Source organism: Rattus norvegicus, chromosome X (assembly GCF_036323735.1).
Source record: "Rattus norvegicus strain BN/NHsdMcwi chromosome X, GRCr8, whole genome shotgun sequence".
NCBI lineage: Eukaryota > Metazoa > Chordata > Mammalia > Rodentia > Muridae > Rattus > Rattus norvegicus.
In genome coordinates this window covers 38,079,026-38,101,351 of record NC_086039.1, presented here as the reverse complement: position 1 = coordinate 38,101,351, position 22,326 = coordinate 38,079,026, and the positions used below count along the sequence as shown (strand labels likewise).

Here is a 22,326-nt window from a genome sequence, read left to right as displayed (position 1 = left end):
TATAACTCATTCTTCCCCAGACCTCTGTCCACTCGTGAGACCTCAGAGCTTGCAGTTAGTTAAGAGGTTTCCTACTTTAATCCAGTCCTTGCTAGCCTCCTCCCTCATTGCTAGTCTGTTCACTTTACTGACAAGTCAGGCTTTGTGGTTTTTGAACAGCTGCTGCGACTGCTTTTCAGAATTCTTGGACCTTTTCCCTCCTCTTCCTCCTCCTCTCCTCCTTTTTCCCCATCAGAATGCTTCCCTCGACATCCTTCCTGACTGCCTCTTTTGGATGAAAGATGTATGTTAGGTTGAACAGAGCACACTGAATGAGAACAGTGAACTCTACTCTGGGAACTGTAGACAGTGAAAAACAAGCAAGGCTTGCATCTGACTCGAGAGTGGACAACTGTTACTGCCCTTCCCTTGTTAGAAATCCGCCTGCGAGGACCCTATGACCTACTACTTTACAGTCAACAAAACTACGGGCACATAGCATCAGCATCAAGGGGGCCTGTGAAACTGCATATAATCTCTGGTATGAACATGCCTGGTATTCTTTGTGCTTGGCAAAAGTTCTGTGTGAGTCCTCAGTGTAAGACCACTGAGCTATTTTTGTTCAGAGCCAAGACACAAGCTATATTGCTTGCCTTCAATCAACAGCAGCTATTTTTAGGGCTTTCAGAGTCAGAGAAGGAAGTAGCAGTTGGTGATTGGAAGCTTGACTGACCCATGGTCATTTCCAAACCATTAACAACTTTTTTCTTCCCAGCGAAGTTTTCAACCTTGGCTCCTCACTCAGGAAGAATTTTTTTTTTTGTGTGTGTATCTTTTATATGCAAGGCATTGTACAGACAGCTGTGCCTACATAAAATGAATAAATGGTGCTGCTGGTGGTGTGGCTCAGTGGTAGTTTACCTGGTATTCTCAATGCTCTGGATTGGATTGCCAGCACTGCGAAAGAAAAAAACTGTTCACAGCACAGTGAATTTTATAAATGAAGTATACTAAGTTCAGTGTTTCTTGTTTGAAACACTTTGGGGCCAAATATGGCTTGCGAGCCAGAAATGTGTGGATTTTAGAAATCATATGCATACTATATATGCATGCTCTAATAGCCTCAGCAGTTCATTCAGGCAGTATCTCTTAGTTATATCCACTATTATTTCTGCATTGGGATGTGAATAGTCACACTAAGCAAAAAATAAAGAAATGAGTTTCAAATTAGAGCAGCTTATCTTTGTCGCCAAAAGAAATTTCTGCAAATGTAGGAGAAACATTTCCATATCCTAATGGCTTTGAGGATTGCTCATAAAAGACTGTAGTGTTTATTAGAGGAAGACACCCCCACTATCAAGCCATATATGGCAAGGAAGGAGTTCTGCAAGAAACGACATTCTAGTTGAGAGTCGAAGAGGGACTAAGCAGATAGGTAGGTTCCTCTTTGCTTTTATTCTTAGAATATAATTGCAACTATAAAATGTCTTAAGACTCCCAGTTGAAAATATTTCTGTTACTGTGATAGAGCTGTAAAGAGAACTGATAAAATTTGTTTTTTTTTGTGTGTATGTGTATGTGTGTGTCAGACCAGGGTTTGAATACCCAATTCTGCCTTGAGCAACATGGGTAACATTTATCCCTTCCTTTTTATTTTTCTGGACAGTGTCTCACTGTATAGTCCTAGCTGGTCTAGAACTCACTGTGTAGTTCTAGCTGGCCTAGAACTCACTATGTAGACAAAGCTTGCCTCAAACGGACAGATGTCTACCTGCTTTTGCTTCATAAGTGTTGGGATCCACCATCATGCTCAGAGCTTTCTGTTAACACTTTCATCTGTAGAATGGGAATTGGGTTATTATTTTAAGAAATGAATGTCTAGTGTACTCCTTGGGCACATTGTTTGCAATTAGTATGCAGCAGGTACTTTTGGTATAGGCCACATGTTGTTACTCTGTCTTTTCCTGGCCATTCTGGCCCAGGATGCTCCCATCCCTGGAAGACCTGATATTGCTACTAATTGTTTTCTTGTCTTTGGACATAATTCTGTTTTCCATGGATGCAGTCGGCTCCTAAGTACAGAGACCTTGGTGCTTCCTTCCTATTCACCAAGCAATGTCTTGGACTCATTATAGTATCCTTCAATCCTTGTCGAACAGTTCCTTCCTATGGGTTCTGTGGCACCTTAAGGGCACAGCTATTGGTCCAGGCTTGCCTTTGCTCAGGAGCAAAACAGCCACCAAAGCTGCAGGATTGGACTTTCCTCCCCAGCATTTTAATGATTAAAGAAGAGTTGTCTAACCTTTTAGTTGTATTTATTTTGGGGGTAGTCAGTGAAAAGGTCCTCATATTTTCTCACTTTTCCTCTGGATAACCAGAATACTCCAGATAATTCTACTGGGAAATTCTGGGAATCTGCAAATAGACAATTGCGTGCCTCCTCATCCAGCGCTCCCCTGCGTGTATCCTGCTGCCACAGCTATTCAGTTGTAGAGGTCTAACTTGTTTAGAGCCTCGTCATCTTTTTCTGAGTGATATTAGGTAGGTCGCCTGTGTTCTGTGTTTTTTTTTTAATCATAATACAAAACGAATGAACTAGGTTTCTGCAGTTTCTGCTATGTCATGCCATCTTCTGTAGGTATATGCATGTTTGTGACACATTTTTCAAGTCAGTTCTTATAAGCTCTGAATTCTTTATTTGATTTTTAAATTGGGATCAGTTTATATTGGTTTCAGAAGTTAGTCATCATTTCATAAGAATGTCAAGCTGATCATTATTCTTCCTTTTAAATCGGTATTTATTCACATGGTCTGGCGTGTCCACTAATCTATTTCTGTATCTGTAAAAGAGAAGGACTTGTTTTATATGTCATTTGTCAAATATAGAATGCTTGGCTACTGTACATTATTTGAATTTTTAAAGCAAAACCAGGAAAGACCTATATAATTAACAAGTTTCATTTTATGATTGTACATTCTGAGGAGTCTCTTCAGAAATAGATGGATATTTAGAAAGAAATTTCTAGATTTTATTTAGCCTATATTTAAAAATATTGATTTTTAATATTCTTCAGTAATGGGTCTCTTTGAAGGCTTATTGATATGTGTAAAGTATGAAATAGTGGTAAGAGAATATGACAAGAAAATAATAATCAACTTTGTTTTTACTATAGTTAGAAATTACTGAGTATGATAATTCAGAAAAGAGACTAGGGCAAGAACTACATTGTGATTAGTAACAGTGGAATTTAAAATGAAAACAATAACATTAATAGCACATGGTATATAGAATAAATAGCAGTAGTAAAGACTAATTGAAGAGTTAAAAATAAGTCGAGGAAGTAGTCTGACAGGCGATTGAGAAAAGACTGGTGTTAAAGTGTTCTGAGTCCTTTATTGCCTTAGAAGAGAGGGTGAAGGAATTATGTCTTTTAAGTCAAAAGCTTAAGAATTCCCGTTAAAATAATATAAACAAAGGGCTGAGAACATAGCATAGTTGATAAGGTGCTTGCCTTCCAATCACGAGGGCCCCAGTTCAGTTGTTAACACTCAAGTAAAAGCCAGATGTACTTATAACCCCAATACTGGGAAGGTGGAAATAGGAAGATCATGGGGGCTTGCTCCCCAAGTTACCCTAGCCTAATCAGTGAATGAGCTTCAGGTCCCAGTGAAAGATCTTGTTTCAGAAATCAAGGTGAGAACTGGAAAGATGCCCAGAGTTGACCTCTGTCCTCCACTTGCACCAGCACATGTGTAAGTGCACACACACATATGCTCATGCACCTGCATGCAAATAATAATATGAATGGAGTCTAAAACTATGTGTCTGTTTGCCCATCCTGTATTGTTTTATGTTTTGAAATTATGATTTATCTTCCTTAAGTCCCCTTGTATCCCCCTCCCAAATAATAGAGGAATAAAGAAAATCAAAGAGGAAGATAGAAGAGTGTTGGGCAGCCAGGAAATAAGACAAAAGCATGATAAATATTATAAAGGCATTAGAAACAATAAGATGTCTAAATGTTAGTAAGTACAATAAATGTACATATAGGGATAATCTCTTAAATGGCCAATAAGCTGAGCAGAATTAGAAGGTGGGACATCCAGCAGACACAGGAATTCTGGGAAATAGTCAGAGATAGAAGATTTCACCCTGGACTTGGAGACAGACTAATGAAACTGAGGAGAGGTAACTAGCCATAGGGCAGACATAGGCTAGAGTAAATGGGTTATGTAAGTTAGGAGCCAGTTAGGAAATGAGCCAAAGCTTATGGCCTAGGCATTTATTCATACATTAGTCTCAGTCATTATTCTGGCAACAGAGAGGCTGGGTAGAAAAGCTCACAGCTCCATATGAATGCTTAAAGCCAATTTAATGACAACTGTTTAAAACGTTTTCAAATGTACATGTAGTTTATAAACAAAATATGAAACAGTACTGAAAGGTTGAAGTTAATGGAGTGGGCCAGCTAACACTAAACAAATGTAAAAAAAGATGTCATTAAGTTAATATCAGAAAGAGCAGACTTTACAATTCTTTCAAAGATATGTTATTAAGAATTAAGACTATCATTACTAGATAGTGAAAGAGAATTCACAGAAGAATACAGTAAGTTTGAAACCACAGAATACTAACAACATAGCTTTGAACTATATAAGGGAGTGTTTTGCCCAGTTGTAGGAGCAGTTCACAGATCTTCAGTACTAATGGGAGCATTTAAACCGTTAGATATTAATAAATCAACCAGGGACATAGATAACAGAAAATTTGAACTGAATAAAAACCAATCACAATGACTAGAACTCCATTTCCAACCAATAGAAAAATATGTTTTTTGGCTTTAAAAGGTAGTTTTCATAAAATGGTAACAAGTGCAAAGTAAGGAAGTCACTTCAAAGACTGAAGAGTCAGCTGTATGCATAATATATTTTTGATCAAAATTAAGAAAATAAGAGAACAAGAAGAGTTGGTAAATAGACCCTCCCTTTCCATAACCCAAGATATATTCTGAAACATAACCAGTCTACTACTAAATACATCATGAGTAGAAAAGGAAAATTCTTTGTCTGTGTTGGTGTTTTTTTTTAATTCTAAATCATTTTTATTAGATATTTTATGTTTTTACATTTCAAATGTTATCCTCTTTCCCTGTTTCCCCTCTCCCATAACCCCTCCCCCTACTTCTATGAGGAAGTCCCCCCACCCCCAACTACTCCTAACTGATCACCCTGGCATTTCCTCTTCACAGAACCAAGGGCTTCTCCTCCTATTGATGCCAGACAATGCCATCCTCTGCTACATATGCAGCTAGAGCCATGGGTCCCTCCATGTGTTCTCTTTGATTGGTGTTTTAGTCCCTGGGAGCTCTGGAGGGGGGATGTGGTTGGTTGATATTGTTGTTCTTCCTATGGGGTTGCAAACCCCTTCAGCTCCTTCAGTTCTTTCTTTAACACTTCCATTGAGGTCCTCAAGCTTAGTCCAATTGTTAACTGTAAGCATTCTCATCTGTATCAGTAAAGATCTGGCAGAGTCTCTCAGGAGACAGCTACACCAGACTCCTGTCAGCAAGCACTTTTTGGCATCAGCAATAGTGACTGGGCTTGGGGTGTGCATAAGGGATGGATCCCCAGGTGCAGCACTCTCTATTCTCTTGTGTTCAGTCTCTGCTCCACTCTTTGCCTGTGTTTTCCTTACTCAGGATGATGTTTTCTCGTTTCATCCATTTGCCTAAGAATTTCATGAAGTAATTGTTTTTGATAGCTGAGTAGTATTCCATTGTGTAGATGTACCACATTTTCTGTATCCATTCCTCTGTTGAAGGACATCTGAGTTCTTTCCGGCTTCTGGCTATTATAAATAAGGCTGCTATGAACATAGTGGAGCATGTATCCTTGTTATATGTTGGGGCATCTTTTGGGTATATGCCCAAGAGAGGTATAGCTGGGTCCTTAGGTAGTACAATGTCCAATTTTCTAAGGAACCTCCAGACTGATTTCCAGAATGGTTGTACCAGTCTGCAATCCCACCAACAATGGAGGAGTGTTCCTCTTTCTCCACATCCTCACCAGCATTTTCTATCACCTGAATTTTTGATCTAAGCCATTCTGACTGGTGTGAGGTGGAATCTCAGGGTTCCTTTTATGTGCATTTCCCTGATGATTAAGGATGTTGAACATTTCTTTAGGTACTTCTCAGCCATTCAATATGCCTCAGTTGAGAATTCTTTATTTAGTTCTGTAGCCCATTTTTTTTTTATTAACTTGAGTATTTCTTATATACATTTCAAGTGTTATTCCCTTTCCCAGTTTCCGGACAAACATCACCCTCCCCCCTCCCCTTCCTTATGGGTGTTCCCCTCCCAAACCTCCCCCCATTGCCACCCTCCCCGCATAGTCTAGTTCACTGTGTAGCCCATTTTTAATAGGGTTATTTGATTCTCTGGAGTCCAACTTCTTGAGTTCTTTGTATATATTGGATATTAGCCCTCTATCAGATGTAGGATTAGTAAAGACCTTTCCCCAATCTATTGATTGCCATTTTGTCCTAATGACAGTGTCCTTTGGCTTACAGAAGCTTTGCAATTTTATAAGGTCCCATTTGTTGATTCTTGATGTTAGCGCATAAGCCATTGGTGTTCTTTTCAGGAAATTTTCCCCAGTGCCCATGTGTTCAAGGCTCTAACCCCACTCTTTCTTCTATTAATTTTAGTATATCTGGTTTGATATGGAGGTCCTTGATCCACTTGATCTTAAGCTTTGTACAAGGAGATACGAATGGATCAATTTACATTCTTTTACATGCTGATTGCCAGTTGAACCAGCACCATTTGTTGAAAATGCTGTCTTTTTTACATTGGATGGTTTTAACTCCTTTGTCAAAGATCAAGTGATCATAGGTGTGTGGGTTCATTTCTGGATCTTCAGTTCTATTCCGTTGATCTACCTGCCTGTCTCTGTACCAATACCATACAGTTTTTATCGCTATTGCTCTGTAATACTGCTTGAGGTCAGGAATGGTGACTCCCCCCAGAAGTTCTTTTATTGTTGAGGATAGTTTTCATTATCCTAGGTTTTTTGTTATTCCAAATGAATTTGCAAATTGCTCTTTCTATCTCTATAAAGAACTGAGTAGGAATTTTGATGGGGATTGCATTGATTCTGTAGCTTGCTTTTGGCAAAATGGCCATTTTTACTATATTAATCCTGCCAATCCATGAGCATGGGAGATCTTTCCATCTTCTGAGGACTTCTTCAATTTCTTTCTTCAGTGTCTTGAAGTTCTTATTGTACAAATCTTTTACTTGCTTGGTTAAAGTCACACCGAGGTACTTTATATTATTTGGGACTATTATGAAGGGTGTTGTTTCCCTAATTTCTTTCTCGGCTTGTTTCTCTTTTGTGTAGAGGAAGGCTACTGATTTATTTGAGTTAATTTTATACCCAGCCACTTTGCTGAAGTTGTTTATCAGCTTTAGTAGTTCTCTGGTGGAACTTTTGGGATCACTTAAATATACTATCATATCATCTGCAAATAGTGATATTTTGACTTCTTCTTTTCCGAACTGTATCCCCTTGATCTCCTTTTGTTGTCTGATTGCTCTGGCTAGAACTTCAAGAACTATACTGAATAAGTAGGGAGAGAGTGGGCAGCCTTGTCTAGTCCCTGATTTTAGTGGGATTGATTCAAGTTTCTCTCCATTTAGTTTGATGTTGGCTACTGGTTTGCTGTATATTGCTTTTACTGTGTTGGCTATGGGCCTTTAATTCAGGAATTCCAAGACTTTTACCATGAAGAGGTGTTGAATTTCCTCAAATGTGTTCTTAGCCTCTAATGAAACGATCATTTGTTTTTTTTTTCCTTTGAGTTTGTTTATATAGTGGATTATGTTGATGGATTTCCATATATTGAGCCATCCCTGCATCCCTGGGATGCAGCCTACTTGATCATGATGGATGATTGTTTTAATGTTATGATGGTTTGCATATGCTTGGCCCAGGGAGTGGCACTATTAGAAGGTGTGGCCTTGTTGGAGGAAGTGTGTCACTGTGGGAATGGTCTTGGAGACTCTCCTCCTAGCTGCCTGAGGATGATCAGTCTATTCATGGCTATATCTATATCTGTATCTGTGAAGATGTAGAACTCAGCTCCTCCTGCACCACGCCTGTCTGGATGCTGCCATGCTCCTGCCTTGCTGATAATGGACTGAACCTCTGAACCTGTAAGCCAGACCCAGTTAAATGCTGTCCTTTATAAAATTGCATTGGTCATGGTGTCTGTTCATAGCAATAAAACTCTAAGACAAAGATGTTCTTGGATTCTGTTTGCAAGAAATTTATTGAGTAGTTTTGCATCGATATTCATAAGGGAAATTGGCATGAAATTCACTTTCCTTGTTGGATCTTTGTATGGTTTAGGTATAAATGTTGTGGCTTCAAAGAACTAATTGGGTAGCGCTCCTTTTGTTTTTATTTTGTGGAATAGTTTGGAGAGTATTTGGTATTTGGTCTCCTTGGAAGGTCTGATAATTTCTGCACTAAACCCATCTGGTCCTGGTTTTTTGGTTTTTTGGTTTTTGGTTTTTGGTTTTTTTTTTTTTTTTTTTTTTTTGGTTGGGAGAATTTTAATGACTGCTTCTATTTCTTTAGGGGTTATAGGACTGTTTAGAAGGTTTATGTGATCCTGATTTAACTTTGGTACCTGGTGCCTATTTAGAAAATTGTCCATTTCATCCAGATTTTCTGGTTCTGTCAAGTATATATAGGCTTTTGTAGTTGGATCTGAAGATTTTTTGAATTTCCTCAGTTTCTATTGTTATGTCCCCTTTTCATTTCTGAGTTTGTTAATTTGGATACCCTCTCTGTGCCCTCTGGTTAATCTATCTTGTTGATTTTTCTTAAAGCACCAGCTCCTGGTTTTGTTGATTCTTTGTATAGTTCTTTTTGTTTCTACTTAGTTGACTTCAGCTCTGAGTTTGATTATTTCCTGCCTTCTACTACTCTTGGGTGTATTTGCTTCTTTTTGTTCTAGAGCTTTCAGGTGTGCTGTCAAGCTGCTGATATATGCTCTTTCCTGTTTCTTTCTGCAGGCACTCAAAGCCATGAGTTTTCCTCTTAGCACTGCTTTCATTGTGTCCCATACGTTTGGGTATGTTGTGCCTTTGTTTTCATTAAATTCTAAGAAATCATTTATTTCTTTCTTTATTTCTTCCTTGACCAATTGATCATAGAGCAGAGCATTGTTCAACTTCCATGTGTATGTGGGCTTTCTGTTGTTTTTGTTGTTGTTGAAAACCAGCCTTGATACAACCACTCTGGAAATCAGTCTGGAGGTTCCTCAGAAAATTGTACATTGTGCTGCCTGAGGACCCAGCTATACCTCTCGTGGGCATCTACCCAAAAGATTCTCCAACATATAAAAAAGACACGTGCTCCACTATGTTCATAGCAGCCCTATTTATAATAGCCAGAAGCTGGAAAGAACCTAGATGAGTCATTCCTTCAACAGAGGAATGAATACAGAAAATGTGGTGCATTTATACAATGGAGTGCTACTCAGCTATTAAAAACAATGACTTTATGAAATTCTTAGACAAATTGGTGGAACTAGAAAATATCTTGAGTGAAGTAACCCAGTCACAAAAGAACATACATGGTATATGCACTCACTGATAAGTGGATATTAGCCCCAAAGCTCAGAATACCCAAGATACAATTCACAGACTATATGAAGCTCAAGAAGAAGGAAGACCAAAATTGGGGTGTTTCAGTCCTTCTTAGAAGGGGATACACATGGGAGGAAATACACAGACAACGAATGGAGCAGAGACTGAAGGAAAGGCCTTACAGAGACTGCCCCTCCCTGGGGATCCATTCTATATGCAGTCAACAAACTCAATAACTATAGTTGATGCCAAGAAGTGCTTGTTGACAGAAACCTGATATGGATGTCTCCTGAGAGGCTCTGCCAGAGCCGTACTAATACAGATGAGAACATTTGCAGGTAAACATCAGACTGAGTACTGGGACCCCAATGGAAGAGTTAAAGAAAGGACTGAAGGGGTTTGCAACCCCATAGGAAGAACAACAATATCAACCAACCAAACCTCTCAGAGCTCCCAGGGACTAAACCACTAACCAAAGAGTACACATGGAGGGACCCATGACTCCATCTGCATATGTAGCAGAGGATAGCATTGTCCAGCATCAATAGGACGAAAAACTCTTGGTCCTGTGAAGGCTTCTTCTCCCATGTGGCCAAATGCAAGGGTTGTGACATGGGAGTGGGTGGGTAGGACCATGGGCATCCTTATAGAAGCAGGGTAAAGGGGATTGGAGAGAGGGAACAGGGAAAGGGGATAACATTTGAAATATAAATACATAAAATATCCAATAAATAAAAATGATAACTTCAAAAAAGAAACATAAAAAGACTACTAGCCTTTGTCTGTGGTAATCTGATAGGCTGCATGGGATTATTTCTATCTTTCTGTATCTGTTGAGGCCTGTTTTCTGACCAATTATATGGTCAATTTTGGAGAAGGTACCATGAGGTGCTGAGAAGAAGATATATTCTTTTGTTTTAGAGTGAAATGGTCTATAGATATGTTAAGTCCATTTGGTTCATAAATTCTATTAGTTTCTCTATGTCTCTGTTTAGTTTCTGTTTCCATGATCTGTCCATTGATTCGAGTAGTATGTTTAAGTCTCCCACTATTATTGTGTGAGGTGCAATGTGTGCTTTAGTAAAGTTTCTTTTATGAATATGGATGCACTTGCATTTGGATCATAGATGTTCAGAATTGAGAGTTCATCTTGGAGGATTTTTCCCCTGATGAGTCTGAAGGGTTTTTTTTGTTTTTGTTTTTGTTTTTGTTTTTTATAACTTTTGGTTGAAGTAAATTTTATTCAGTATTAGAATGGCTACTCCTGCATGTTTCTTGGGACCATTTGCCTGGAAATTTTTTTTTATACTTTTACTCTGAGGTAATGTCTATATTTGTCTCTGACGTGTGTTTCTTGTATGCAGCAAAATGCTGGGTCTCTTTATGGATACAGTCTGTGTCTATTAGTCTATGTCTTTTTATTGGGGAATTGAGTCCATTGACATTAAGAGATATTAAGGAATAGTGATTGTTGTTTTCTGTTATTTTTGTTGTTACAGGTGGAATTATGTTTGTGTGGCTCTCTTCTTTTGGTTTCATTGCAAGGAGATTACTTTCTTGCTTTATAGGGTATAGTTTCCCTACTTGTGTTGGAGTTTTCCATCTATTATCCTTTGTTGGGCTGGATTTGTGGAATGATATTGTATAAGTTTGCTTATGTTGTAGAATGTCTTGGTTTTTCCATCGATGATAATTGAGAGTTTTGCTGGATATAGTAACCTGGGCTGGCATTTGTTTTCTCTTAGGGTCTACATGACATCTGCCCAGGATCTTCTTCTGGCTTTCATAGTCTCTGGTGTAATTCTTATAGGTCTGCCTTTATATGTTACTTGACCTTTTCCCCTTACTGCTTTTAATATTCTTTGTTTTGTGCATTTGGTGTTTTGACTATTATGTGACAGGAGGAATTTCTTTTCTGGTCCAATCTATTTGGAGTTCTGTAGGCTTCTTGTATGTTTATGGGCATCTCTTTCTTTAGGTTAGGGATGTTTTCTTCTATAATTTTGTTGAAGATATTTACTGGCCCTTTAAGTTGAGAGTCTTCACTCTCTTCTATACCTATTATCCTTAGGTTTGATCTTCTCATTGTGTCCTGGATTTTCTGGATGTTTTGGGTTAGAAGTTTTTTGCATTTTGCATTTTCTTTGACAGTTGTGTCAATGTTTTGTATGGCTTCTTCTGCCCCTGAGATTCTCTCTTCAATCTCTTGTATTCTGTTGGTGATGCTCTTGCCTATGACTCGTAATCTCTTTCGTAGGTTTTCTATCTCCAGGGTTGTCTCCCTTTTTGCTTTCTTTATTGTTTGTGTTTCCATTTTTAGATCCAGGATGGTTTTTTTCAATTCCTTCACCTGTTTGCTTGTGGTTTCCTGTAATGCTTTAAGGGATTCTTTTGTTTCCTCTTTAAGGGCTTCTACTTGTTTACCTGTGTTGTCCTGTATTTCTTTAAGGGAATTATTTATGTCCTACTTAAAGTCCTCTATCATCTACATGAGGTGTGATTTTAAATCCAAATCTTGCTTTTTCAGCGTGTTTGGATATCCAGTACTTAATATAGTGAGAGAACTGGGCTCTGATGATGCCAAGTATTCTTGGTTTCTGTTGCTGAGGTTCTTGTGCTTGCCTCTCACCATCTGGTTGTCTCTGGTGTTGGTTGATATTGTTGTCTCTTACTGGAGCTTGTCCCTCCTGTGGGCCTGTGGGCCTGTGGGCCTGTGGGCCTGTGATCTTAGTAGTGAGAGCGCTCCTAGGAGACCAGATTTCTCCAGGCAGGTTTTGGGTATGGAGGGCTTTGGGACAACTTTAGCTCTGGGCACAGATGGAGACTGGAAGCGTCCTGTCACAGGGTGCTCCATGGTTCTTGTGCACTCCTGGTGGTTCCCTCTTTAAATAGTTATTCAGTGAAAGTGGGGTCTCACCTGTGACCTTAGCAGTGAGAGCACTCCTGGGAGACCAGGATTCTCTGGGCAGGATTTGGGTTCGGAAGGCCATGAGACAGCCCTAACTCCCGGGTGCTAATGGAGAGACCCTTGTTTTGTTTTTGTTTTTTTTTTTTGCTTGTTTGTTTTTTCCCTTTTGTTTGTTTGTTTATTTGTTGTTGTTGTTGTTGTTTTGAGATTGGATTTCATGCTATTCTCAAAGTCTTATGTAGTTGTCTTAAAAATATTGCTTCAACAAATCACCATGCCCAAAAAGCAAGTTGGCGAGAAAATTGGTTATTGGGCTCATGTTAGCATTTTATCTAAGCTCTGCCCTACAGTTCCATGGCAACAGCCCCACAGTTAAACAGGTTAGCTTATACTTACATATTATTGCTCATCATTGAAGGTAGTTTGGACAGAACGTCAAACAGGAAGGGACCTGTTGTAGAAGCATTGGAGGGGTGCTGCTTACTGGCTTGTTCCTCAAGGCTTGTTCAGCTTGCTCTCCTTGTAGAACCCAAGACCACCAGTCCAGGCATAGCACCACCCACAATGGGCTGGGTATTCTCCTATCAATCTCTAATGGCGAAAATGCCTTGCAGCTGGGACTCATAGAGGCATTTCCTCTCTTATTACTCTATTTTCTGTCAAGCTGACACAAAGCTAGCCAGTGCAGTAGTTGAAAATGACTTTGAACTCCTGATCCTCCTGTCTTGCCTCTTAAGTGCTGGAATTACCGGCATGTACTCCACCATCTTTGACTGAAAATGAAACTATAATGGAAATGATGAAATAGCACTGAATCACAGTAATAGCACTGGCTAAAAATGTATCAGATTCAGTTCAAATGGAGTTTGAGCCATAAATAAATATTAGAAAAATTTAAACCCTTAAATATGTATGATATAAAGCAGGCAAGACTTAATAAACTTGTGATTGAGAAAGGAACAGCAAGGTATAGCCAAGAAGATAGAAGAAAAGAAATGATAAAGATTGAAACAAAATAGAGAGCAGTAGGAGGCTAGGGCTATGACTCAGTTGGTAGAGTTCTTGGGTAGCATACACAAAGCCATGGGCTCAATCCCAGTACTCCATAAACTGGCTATAGTAAGTTTATAGGCATAGTAAGAGTAATCTAGAAAGCACCCATGATTCCTTCTGTTTTCTCATCCTACCTTTGATGGAGAACATTTTCTAATGAATGAGATAAATAAAACATCTCAGCTCTGTCTTCTGATTGGTCCCCGGCTCCCCCCTCTTAGCCTGTCAAGGGTCATAAAAGAAATGGTTCAATGGTGAATGTATTTGGTACACAACTGTAAGAACCAAACTTGGTGAGCATACCAACATGTTCACAATTCTTTTGTTTGTTTTGCTTTGCTTTTCAGACAGGGTTTCTGTGTAGTTCTGGCCGTCCTGGAACTCTCTCTAGACCAGGCTGGCCTCAAACTCTATGCCTGCTTCTGCCTCCCAAGTGCTGGGATTAGAGGTGTTTGTCACCACTGCCGAGCCCATTTGTAATTCTTGTGTTTGAAAGATGGAGTTGTGATCCTGTATTAGTGAGGGTTCTAAAGTCACAAAAGTTATGGGATGTCTCTATATATTAAGAGAAATTGTTGAAATGACTTATAGTCTGCAGTCCAACTAACCCACCAATGGGCAGCTGTGAATGGGAAGTCCAAGAATCTAGTAGTTGCTCAGTCCCACGAGGCTAGGTGTTTCTGCTGGCCTTCTGTATAAGCTGGGATCCTGAAGAAGTAGGTTCCAACAGGTGTTGGCAAGTAAGTGCAAGCAGGCAGAGGAGAAGGAAGCCGTCCTTATCCATTGTCCTTATGTAGGCCTCCAGTAGAACATATGGCCAGATTAAAGGTGTGTAATATCATCTTCCTTCCATAGCTCAGTTGGTAGAGCAGAGGACTGTGCTTCACTCCTTCTTTAAAAGGGGAACAAGAATACCCTTGGGAGGGAATAGGGAGGCAAAGTTTAGAACAGAGGCAGAAGGAACACCCATTCAGAGCCTGGCCCACATGTGGCCCATACATATACAGCCACCAAACTAGATAAGATGGATGAAGCAAAGAAGTGCAGGCTGACAGGAACCGGATGTAGATCTCTCCTGAGAGACACAGCCAGAATACAGCAAATACAGAGGCGAATGCCAGCAGCAAACCACTGAACTGAGAACAGGACCCCCATTGAAGGAATCAGAGAAAAGACTGAAAGAGCTGAAGGGGCTCGAGACCCCATATGAACAACCAGAGCTTCCAGGGACTAAGCCACTACCCAAAGACTATACATGGACTGACCCTGGGCTCCAACCTCATAGGTAGCAATGAATAGCCTAGTAAGAGCACCAGTGGAAGGGGAAGCCCTTGGTCCTGCCAAGACTGAACCCCTAGTGAATGTGATTGTTGGGGGGAGGGCGGTACTGGGGGGAGGATGGGGAGGGGAACACCCATAGAGAAGGGGAGGGGGAGGGGGTAGGGGGATGTTGGCCCGGAAACCGGGAAAGGGAGTAACATTTGAAATATAAATAAGAAATACTCAAGTTAATAAAGATGGGAAAAAAAGAAAAAAAAAAAACGTGTGTAATATCACACCTGGACCTAAGCTCTTCTTTACTTGGAACTTGCCTGGGTCTAAGCTTTTCATGGCCTCAGAAGGATCCAAAATAACATCTAGTCATATCTCTCATCTCACAGCTGACGTGATCAACATCATCCTTGTGAGCTGAGAGCCATCATAAATACTCTAGACCAAGTTGTTCAGGACCAAGCTAGGGGTATGCAGATGAATAGATTAAATATATATATGACTGCTGTAAATAACAAGTGAAAATTCTGTTTCCTGTGTGTGTTAAAATGGGAAACTTGAATTAGCTATTTCTTTAAGTATTTCACCAAGTTTAGTTCTCCCATGTTGTGTCCTTGTCATTTGTGCTTATATTTTAAATGATTTAAGGAATTTTAAGAGTCGGGGTATCACTATGTTGCCTAGGCTAGTCTGAAACACCTAAGTTCAAGTGTTCTGTCTTAACCTCACTAATAGCTGGAGTTCTATAGGTACATACCACTATGCTTAGCTTGTCACTTGTTTAAATGTGACTATTAATAGTAATATGACATAAAGAGATTGCCGTCAATGTTTATAGAAGGCATGTAAAAAAGTGGATATAGACCCATTTGAAAAACTCACACAAAAAATTTCAGGAGTGTCATGATTTTCTGATCTTCTGTCTTCCTCAACGGAGTCGATTGTGGACTCTTAGAAGATCCTTTGGAGACCTCAAATCAAGACCTCCAAAGATGTTATGGAGGTAGAGGAGGAGGATCATCAGTTCTAGTCCAGCCAAGGCTACTTATCAACACCCTGTTTGGGAAAAATAAGTAAAAATATAGAGTGTGTCTTAGTCAGGGTTTCTATTCCTGCACAAACATCATGACCAAGAAGCAAAAGTTGGGGAGGAAAGTGTTTATTCAGCTTACACTTCCCTGTTGTTGTTCATCACCAAAGTCAGGACTGGAACTCAAGCAGGTCAGGAGGCAGGAGCTGATGCAGAGGCCATCGAGGGATGTTTCTTAATGGCTTGCTCCCCCTGGCTTGCTCAGCTTACTTTCTTATAGAACCTAAGACTGCCAGCCCAAAGATGGCACCACCCACAATGGGCTGGGTCCTCCCCCCTTGATCACTAGTTGAGAAAATGCCTTACAGCTGGGTCTCATGGAGGCATTTCCACAACTGAGGCTCCTTTTTCTGTGATAACTCCAGCTTGTGTCAAGTTGACACACAAAAGCAGCCAGTACAGGGTGATATACATTGTCCATTGAACGAAAATTGAAATTGAAGACATAAAAGCCAGTGTTGCAAATGCAAGGATCAATAATGAATGGTAGCTACGTTGTTTCTATTCTGGTAGAACTTTTCTGGCTCTGGATCCAGTAATCCAGGGATACCTGAGAATTCATGTACTAGCCACAGGGTAGCTAATATGTCCCTTAAGTGTGAATGTGCTACATAAGTTAACACAACACCAAACTGAATATTGACATCTCAGTAACCCCCCCTTCTTACTACTGTGACTGATGAGAGAGTAGCAAACAAATTAAAATCTCCTAAGAGAGTGATTAGTCATTTGATAGAGGTTAAGTGACCTGGCACAGTTCCTGTACATTGAGAGGCATCTAAGATGAGTAATGGGATCCAGAATGAAGTAGCTGCTTGAAGCATGCAGCTCTTGACTCATGTTTGTAAAGCTAGAGGGGGAGGAACTGAATAAGCACAGAAAGAAAAAAGTGAACACTGCATACCTATGGTCTGTTAGGTAAAGCAAGATGCAGCTATATGCAACAGCGCTCGCGCTTGAGTGCTCTCTCTCTCTCTCTCTCTCTCTCTCTCTCTCTCTCTCTCTCTCTCTGACACGCAAAACAAACAACAAAAAACCCTAATTTACTTCTAATGCATAGGAATGATTTGTTTGCATGTACATCTGTGCACAAAATGTGTGTGCCTGGTCCCTGAGGAGGCCAGAAGAGGATGTCAATCCCTTGTATTGACAACATGTGCTGGGAATTGAACCTGGGTCCTCTGGAAGAACAACCAGTACTCTTAATTGCTGAATCATTTCTCTGGCCCCAAGAATTCACATTTTCAGGGATATTCTCTGACTCACTTGAAGCTTAGGTATTAAATTTTACAAAAGCTGGTATGTAGTGAGAATTTTGATTTCTTGAAAAATAGAAATACAAGGTTTTTTTTTTAAATTAAATTTTAGTTCTAGGTGTGGGGATATGAGGCTGTTTCAAAGCAGCTGACTGTGATTTGCCTCATGCACTAGCAGGGGTGTGGTTATGCTGGCTGCAGATAGTATTTTTGCGTGTTTAGTGTTTGGAATTTCGAGGACTTTTCAGAGGATATATAAACGCTAGAGCCTCAATAGACGGGGCTGTTTGGCCAGTTGGTGGTTGGAAACTGTTGTTTGCTATTGGTTGTGATTTGCTAAGTAGTCGTGTGCAAAGAGATGAAAGGAAGAAATTAGATATCCTGACTTTGAAGCTCAAACTTGCCCCAAGGAATCAGCAGGAAGTAGGTTAAGGATATCATTCCCCCTTTCTCTTCTATCCTTTTCCCCTCTCCTACCTAATGGTAGGGAGTTAAAAGGATGGAAAAAGGGGTGGAGAAGGGTGGGGAAAAAAGCTGCAAGGGACCAGCCTTGGCTTGGAGAGGGGTTCTGAGGTAGGATATCTTGGAGCTGCAAAACAAAAGACTTAAAGTCAAATTGTGGGTACAAGCTTTTTCTGCTCGAGACTGCTTTCCAGATTGCTTTCTCTAAGTTCTGCTTTCTCTGGAGATCTCCAAACAGCTCTGTATGTTCTGCTTGTGCCAGTTCTCCAAGCAGTTCTCTCTTTTATTCTAAAAAAATTCTCTGGGTATAGATCGGAAGCCTAATTTTTTATTTTACTTACCAATCTAGTCATTTACTCCCAGTTCCCTTTTGATTATCCTATGAATTAGCATTTCATGATTTCAGCCCTTTGGTTCTTAGGAGACAGCAAGCACTTTTTTTTTTTTTAATATTGCAAACTTACTCAGAGCTGCCTGCCTCTGTTAAGCACAGATGATAAACTAGCTGGGTGGAATCCTGTCCTGAAATTACCATTTCTTACACATTGGGGCCTAACCTTGCTCTGTCCCAGGCCAAGCCTGAACTCAGGAATTTTTCTTTGTACGCATAAACAGAAAAAAACTTAATTAGGTGGGATCTCCTGCGATCACCACTCCCTAAATCTCTTTATCTTTTTCCTTAGTATCTATCTGATAAATTGGCTCACAGCAAGCTGCTTTTGTTCCTTTAGATTCGTGAAGCCCCTAATAATTCATATCGCATCCCTATTTTTTGAGAAATTATATCTTTTTGAACCCATGTTTTTAGAGTTCTTTTCCACAAAGAACTTTAAGTGTTATCCTGAAGGTCCCAGCATTTGCCATTTTGCTGAGACATTAACCACACCTTTCCTCCAGACTCATGCTGTCTCTAATTATTATGGAGTCATTAAAACATTAACAGAGAAGACATTCCTTGGTACATTATTACACAAACAAGCCTTATGCCCACAGCAGCCATCAACACTCATGAAGGCTCACAACTGCTGGCCCTATCCCAGGGGCAGGAACCAAGTCATTCTATTCCTACCAAGGCCATGCTGGACCCAGCAAAAAAGGAACACATAAAATAGTAAAAGGTCTGTTAGTCTTAATTATATAATTATACAATTATTTTAAATATTATATTAAAATATATCTAGGGGCTGACAAGATGGCTCAGTGGGTTAAGGTTGCTTGCCACCAAGCCTAACAACATGAGTTAGGTCCTCCAGACCCAAATGGTGTAAGGAAAGAACAAATTCTTTCACGTATTCCTCTAACATCTATGGGCATGCTAGGATACATACAATGCTATTCATGCACATATACACATAATAAATACATTTTCAGTCCAAAACATTATTCCTTACCACTTTCTTTTAATATTTTTAAAGGTGGGGACTGGGATAAATTTCTAGCACAATGAATGAATTTAATGAGTTTTGAGAATTTTGTGATAGGATTTTCCATTTTTTCTTATTTTTCTTTACCAGCATGTATAGTAATAATAAGTCATGTCTTTTCAGCATTTAGTCTAGTCCCTTAGTATTTGAACTATACTTTCCTCCCTCAGAACTGAGCAAGACAGTCACCCATGCACATGAAAACAGTGATTCTTGTTTTGAAGCCTCCAACATCCTTCAGAAAGGGAATTGATAATTTTGGAGTCAAGAAAGGCTCCACAGAGAAAAGAGCATGAATATGTGTAGAAGCCCAAAAGTCCCAGGAATACCCAGTGGGTTTGGGGGGAACTAAAGAGTGAAGGTCAGGTGACTGTAGTAGCTAACCTGTGCCCTCCCTTTTCTCTCTGGAGGCTGTTGGCCACCAGCCTGAGGTGACAAAGGGGGCAGAGGTGGAAGGCAGCATTTGGATGACCGTGAGTAGGATGGAATGACCTCCAGAGACTGCTTCAGGAAGATGAGGCTACTTTATTGTTTCAAGAATGGGATATATAAGGGCTTTGGGGGGATATGGGTGGAAAGGGCTAATTGGTTATAACATCAAGCAAGTGGGAAGGGCTGATTGGCTATAATATAGCACCTAATTACGATGCAGGTAGGGAGCCAGAGCAGTACATGTATGCTGAGTTATGTAGCCTTGCAGAGAGCTCTGTCAGTATGAGGTCACTTTTCAGACAAGGCCAGCAACCCGGGTTCAGGAACACTCTCCAAACAAAGACAGGCAAAGACAGGGAAGCCCCACTAACAAAGGGAGTCCCCCATTTTGTGCCAACCTCAAAAAGCCATCTGATCATGGGGGACTGCCACCTTAATAATGAGGTTCTCCAACATCTCCCTCTGTTTTATTTTAGTGGACATGTGTCATCTTGAACTTCAAATGCCTTATAACCTGTACCAGAGGTGTCTGGGGCCTGATAGTGGACCATAACTTGGTTGGTGGTAATTCTAGTAACAGTGGTAATCTGTTGTCAGAGAAATTGTATAAGGTAGGGAGGAGCAAACATCAGAATAAAACATAGCATAAGGGATAATGAGGGTAACTGCCAAGAAACAAGGGGATATAAAAGGACTTAATTGTCCAGTGGGTTGAAACCTTGAAAGCAGTCAGGTCTTTACGGAGTTTTGTTTTTTATTTTATTTTTTTTTGTTTTAATATTGGTCTCAACATTTGATTCATTCACATAAAATCAGCATTCTTCTCCCAATATCAAGGAAGTTCCCCTGTGTTCAGCAGTTATTAGATCTAGTGTTCTTCTGTTTTTTAACACAACTCCTGCAAGAGAGTTCATCTGTCTCTTGAGGGATTCAAGGCTGTCAGTTGTGGATGCCAGCACCTGATCAAGCTTATCTCGAAAGTCTCCAGCCAGGTGATATGTCTGGACAATGGCAGCTGTTACTGCTCCTGCAGATCTAAGGGAGATGGCAAGTCCTATTCCTGCTAGCAATGGGATGAATATCTCTCCTTTCTGTCTGATTCTTTCCTCTTCCTCATAGAACCTCATTAAACCTGTGGAATTATCATAACAGGGGTGCAAAATCCTGGCAGAGGATGTTTATGCAGGGGGCTATCTTTCTCTTACACCAGAGGAAGAAAGGGGGTGATGTACAAGTCATGCTGGTGACAGTCTGATTGGCAGCCCTTTGGTGATTCGTGGGTATAGGCCTAGAAGGTAGACAGAGGGATAGTGTAGATATTTGATCAAAAGGGAAAAGTCGTGAAGGTATGGACAAGCGTCCTGTTTCCTGGTTGGCATTATCACAGAAGTATTTGTGGGCACTGCAGCAAGCAGGGTGTGGGTGCTAGAGGCACAAAAGAAATAGAGGCATTTGAGTGTGTGGTGAACAAGAGGAAGTCAGCAACATATTGAATGTATCTATTGACTCCAGAATGCTATTGATTTTACTTGTTCTTCCCCTTTTGTTTCCTGTAGAACAATGTTATGAGTTAATAGGGGCTTAACTGTGAGTACAGTTGTCAACAGATATGAAGGTCTGCAGAGGAGTTGCTATCAAAGGGAACATAAAGTTTATCCATTACCCCATTTTCCACCATTTATTCCCAGGTTCTCCAATGTTTATCCAAATGTGGTTAACATTAAGATCCTTAGAGTGGTATATATCTGTAGTGTGGGATGTCCCATGCTTCCCTGTTTCTAACTTACAGGACCAATAGGACAACCCCCATAGATATTGACATCCTTAAAATATGATGGGTCAGATTGTCAGAAAGAAATGCAAGCAAAGGAAGGAAAAGGAAGCAACCAGTCCTCAAGTGGGGAATGGTCAGGCTAAAGTACTGCTATCCTTTTGAGGAGATACACTCTGCAGATTCTGGGAGTCGCTGTTTGGGCGCCAATAACACATGAGTTTGGAGTGGCAGTATAAGTGATTTCAACTGTAGACACTGGAGAATTTTGAGTAGGGTAGCAAAGTCAAGATTTTAGGTCTTTCTGTGACTACTATTTATGGAGGTTGGATCATAAGGAACTAGTAGTATAAGCAGGGACAACACCTAATAGAGAGCTTTTTTAGTTTTGATTAGGTAGAAGAAAGAGAGTATGTATTCTCCATGCCATATCTACTGTATAGATGTTGACATTCCTCTGTGTGACCTCACTCAATGGAATGTAGACTGTTAGACATCAGCATGTTGATGTTACTATCAGGCGTATGTATATTCTGCCTTACTGTTTGCTCAGTCCTGCACTGACATTGAGGCAATTGTGCTGCCTTGTATTGATCCCTCTTACTGATCTTATGTTGCCTCAGAATATCAAAGTTTTTATGGTGTCTAGTTCAGTATGTAGGCATTTATTGTTGTGTTTGCCAGGATTTTTTCTGTTGCAGATGACAGAAGCGCACATCAAATAGCCTCCTAACACGAATGAGTATATTGCTCAAGTAATTAAAAATTGCAGGGGGGTTGGGGATTTGGCTCAGTGGTAGAGCGCTTACCTAGGAAGCGCAAGGTCCTGGGTTCGGTCCCCAGCCCTGGAAAAAAAAATTGCAGGAAGTTGTTCTGGACTCAGACATGGCTGGATTCAGGAGCTTAAGGGATACATTTTTACATTGCATGGCACTGTTTTACTTTGAATGGATTTGTTCTCATATCAGTCTTAGATTAGCTATCTCTGTCATTATGAATATTGGGAAACTTAAACAT

At 40.1% G+C, this 22,326-nt stretch overlaps 1 protein-coding gene across 5 annotated transcripts in view; it reads left to right on the top strand.

The window, feature by feature from the left end:
- Positions 1-22,326, top strand: part of Phka2 (phosphorylase kinase regulatory subunit alpha 2) — a 123,028-nt gene that overhangs the window by 1,305 nt on the left and 99,397 nt on the right. Inside the window, exon 1 of one of the 5 annotated variants that reach the window (XM_008773196.4) lies at positions 6-2,520. The exons of the other annotated variants lie outside the window; for them this stretch is intronic. The gene's annotated coding sequence lies outside the window, so the exon portion shown is untranslated. Of the gene's footprint in view, positions 1-5; positions 2,521-22,326 lie in introns of those variants that run through there. 5 annotated transcript variants of the gene reach the window in all.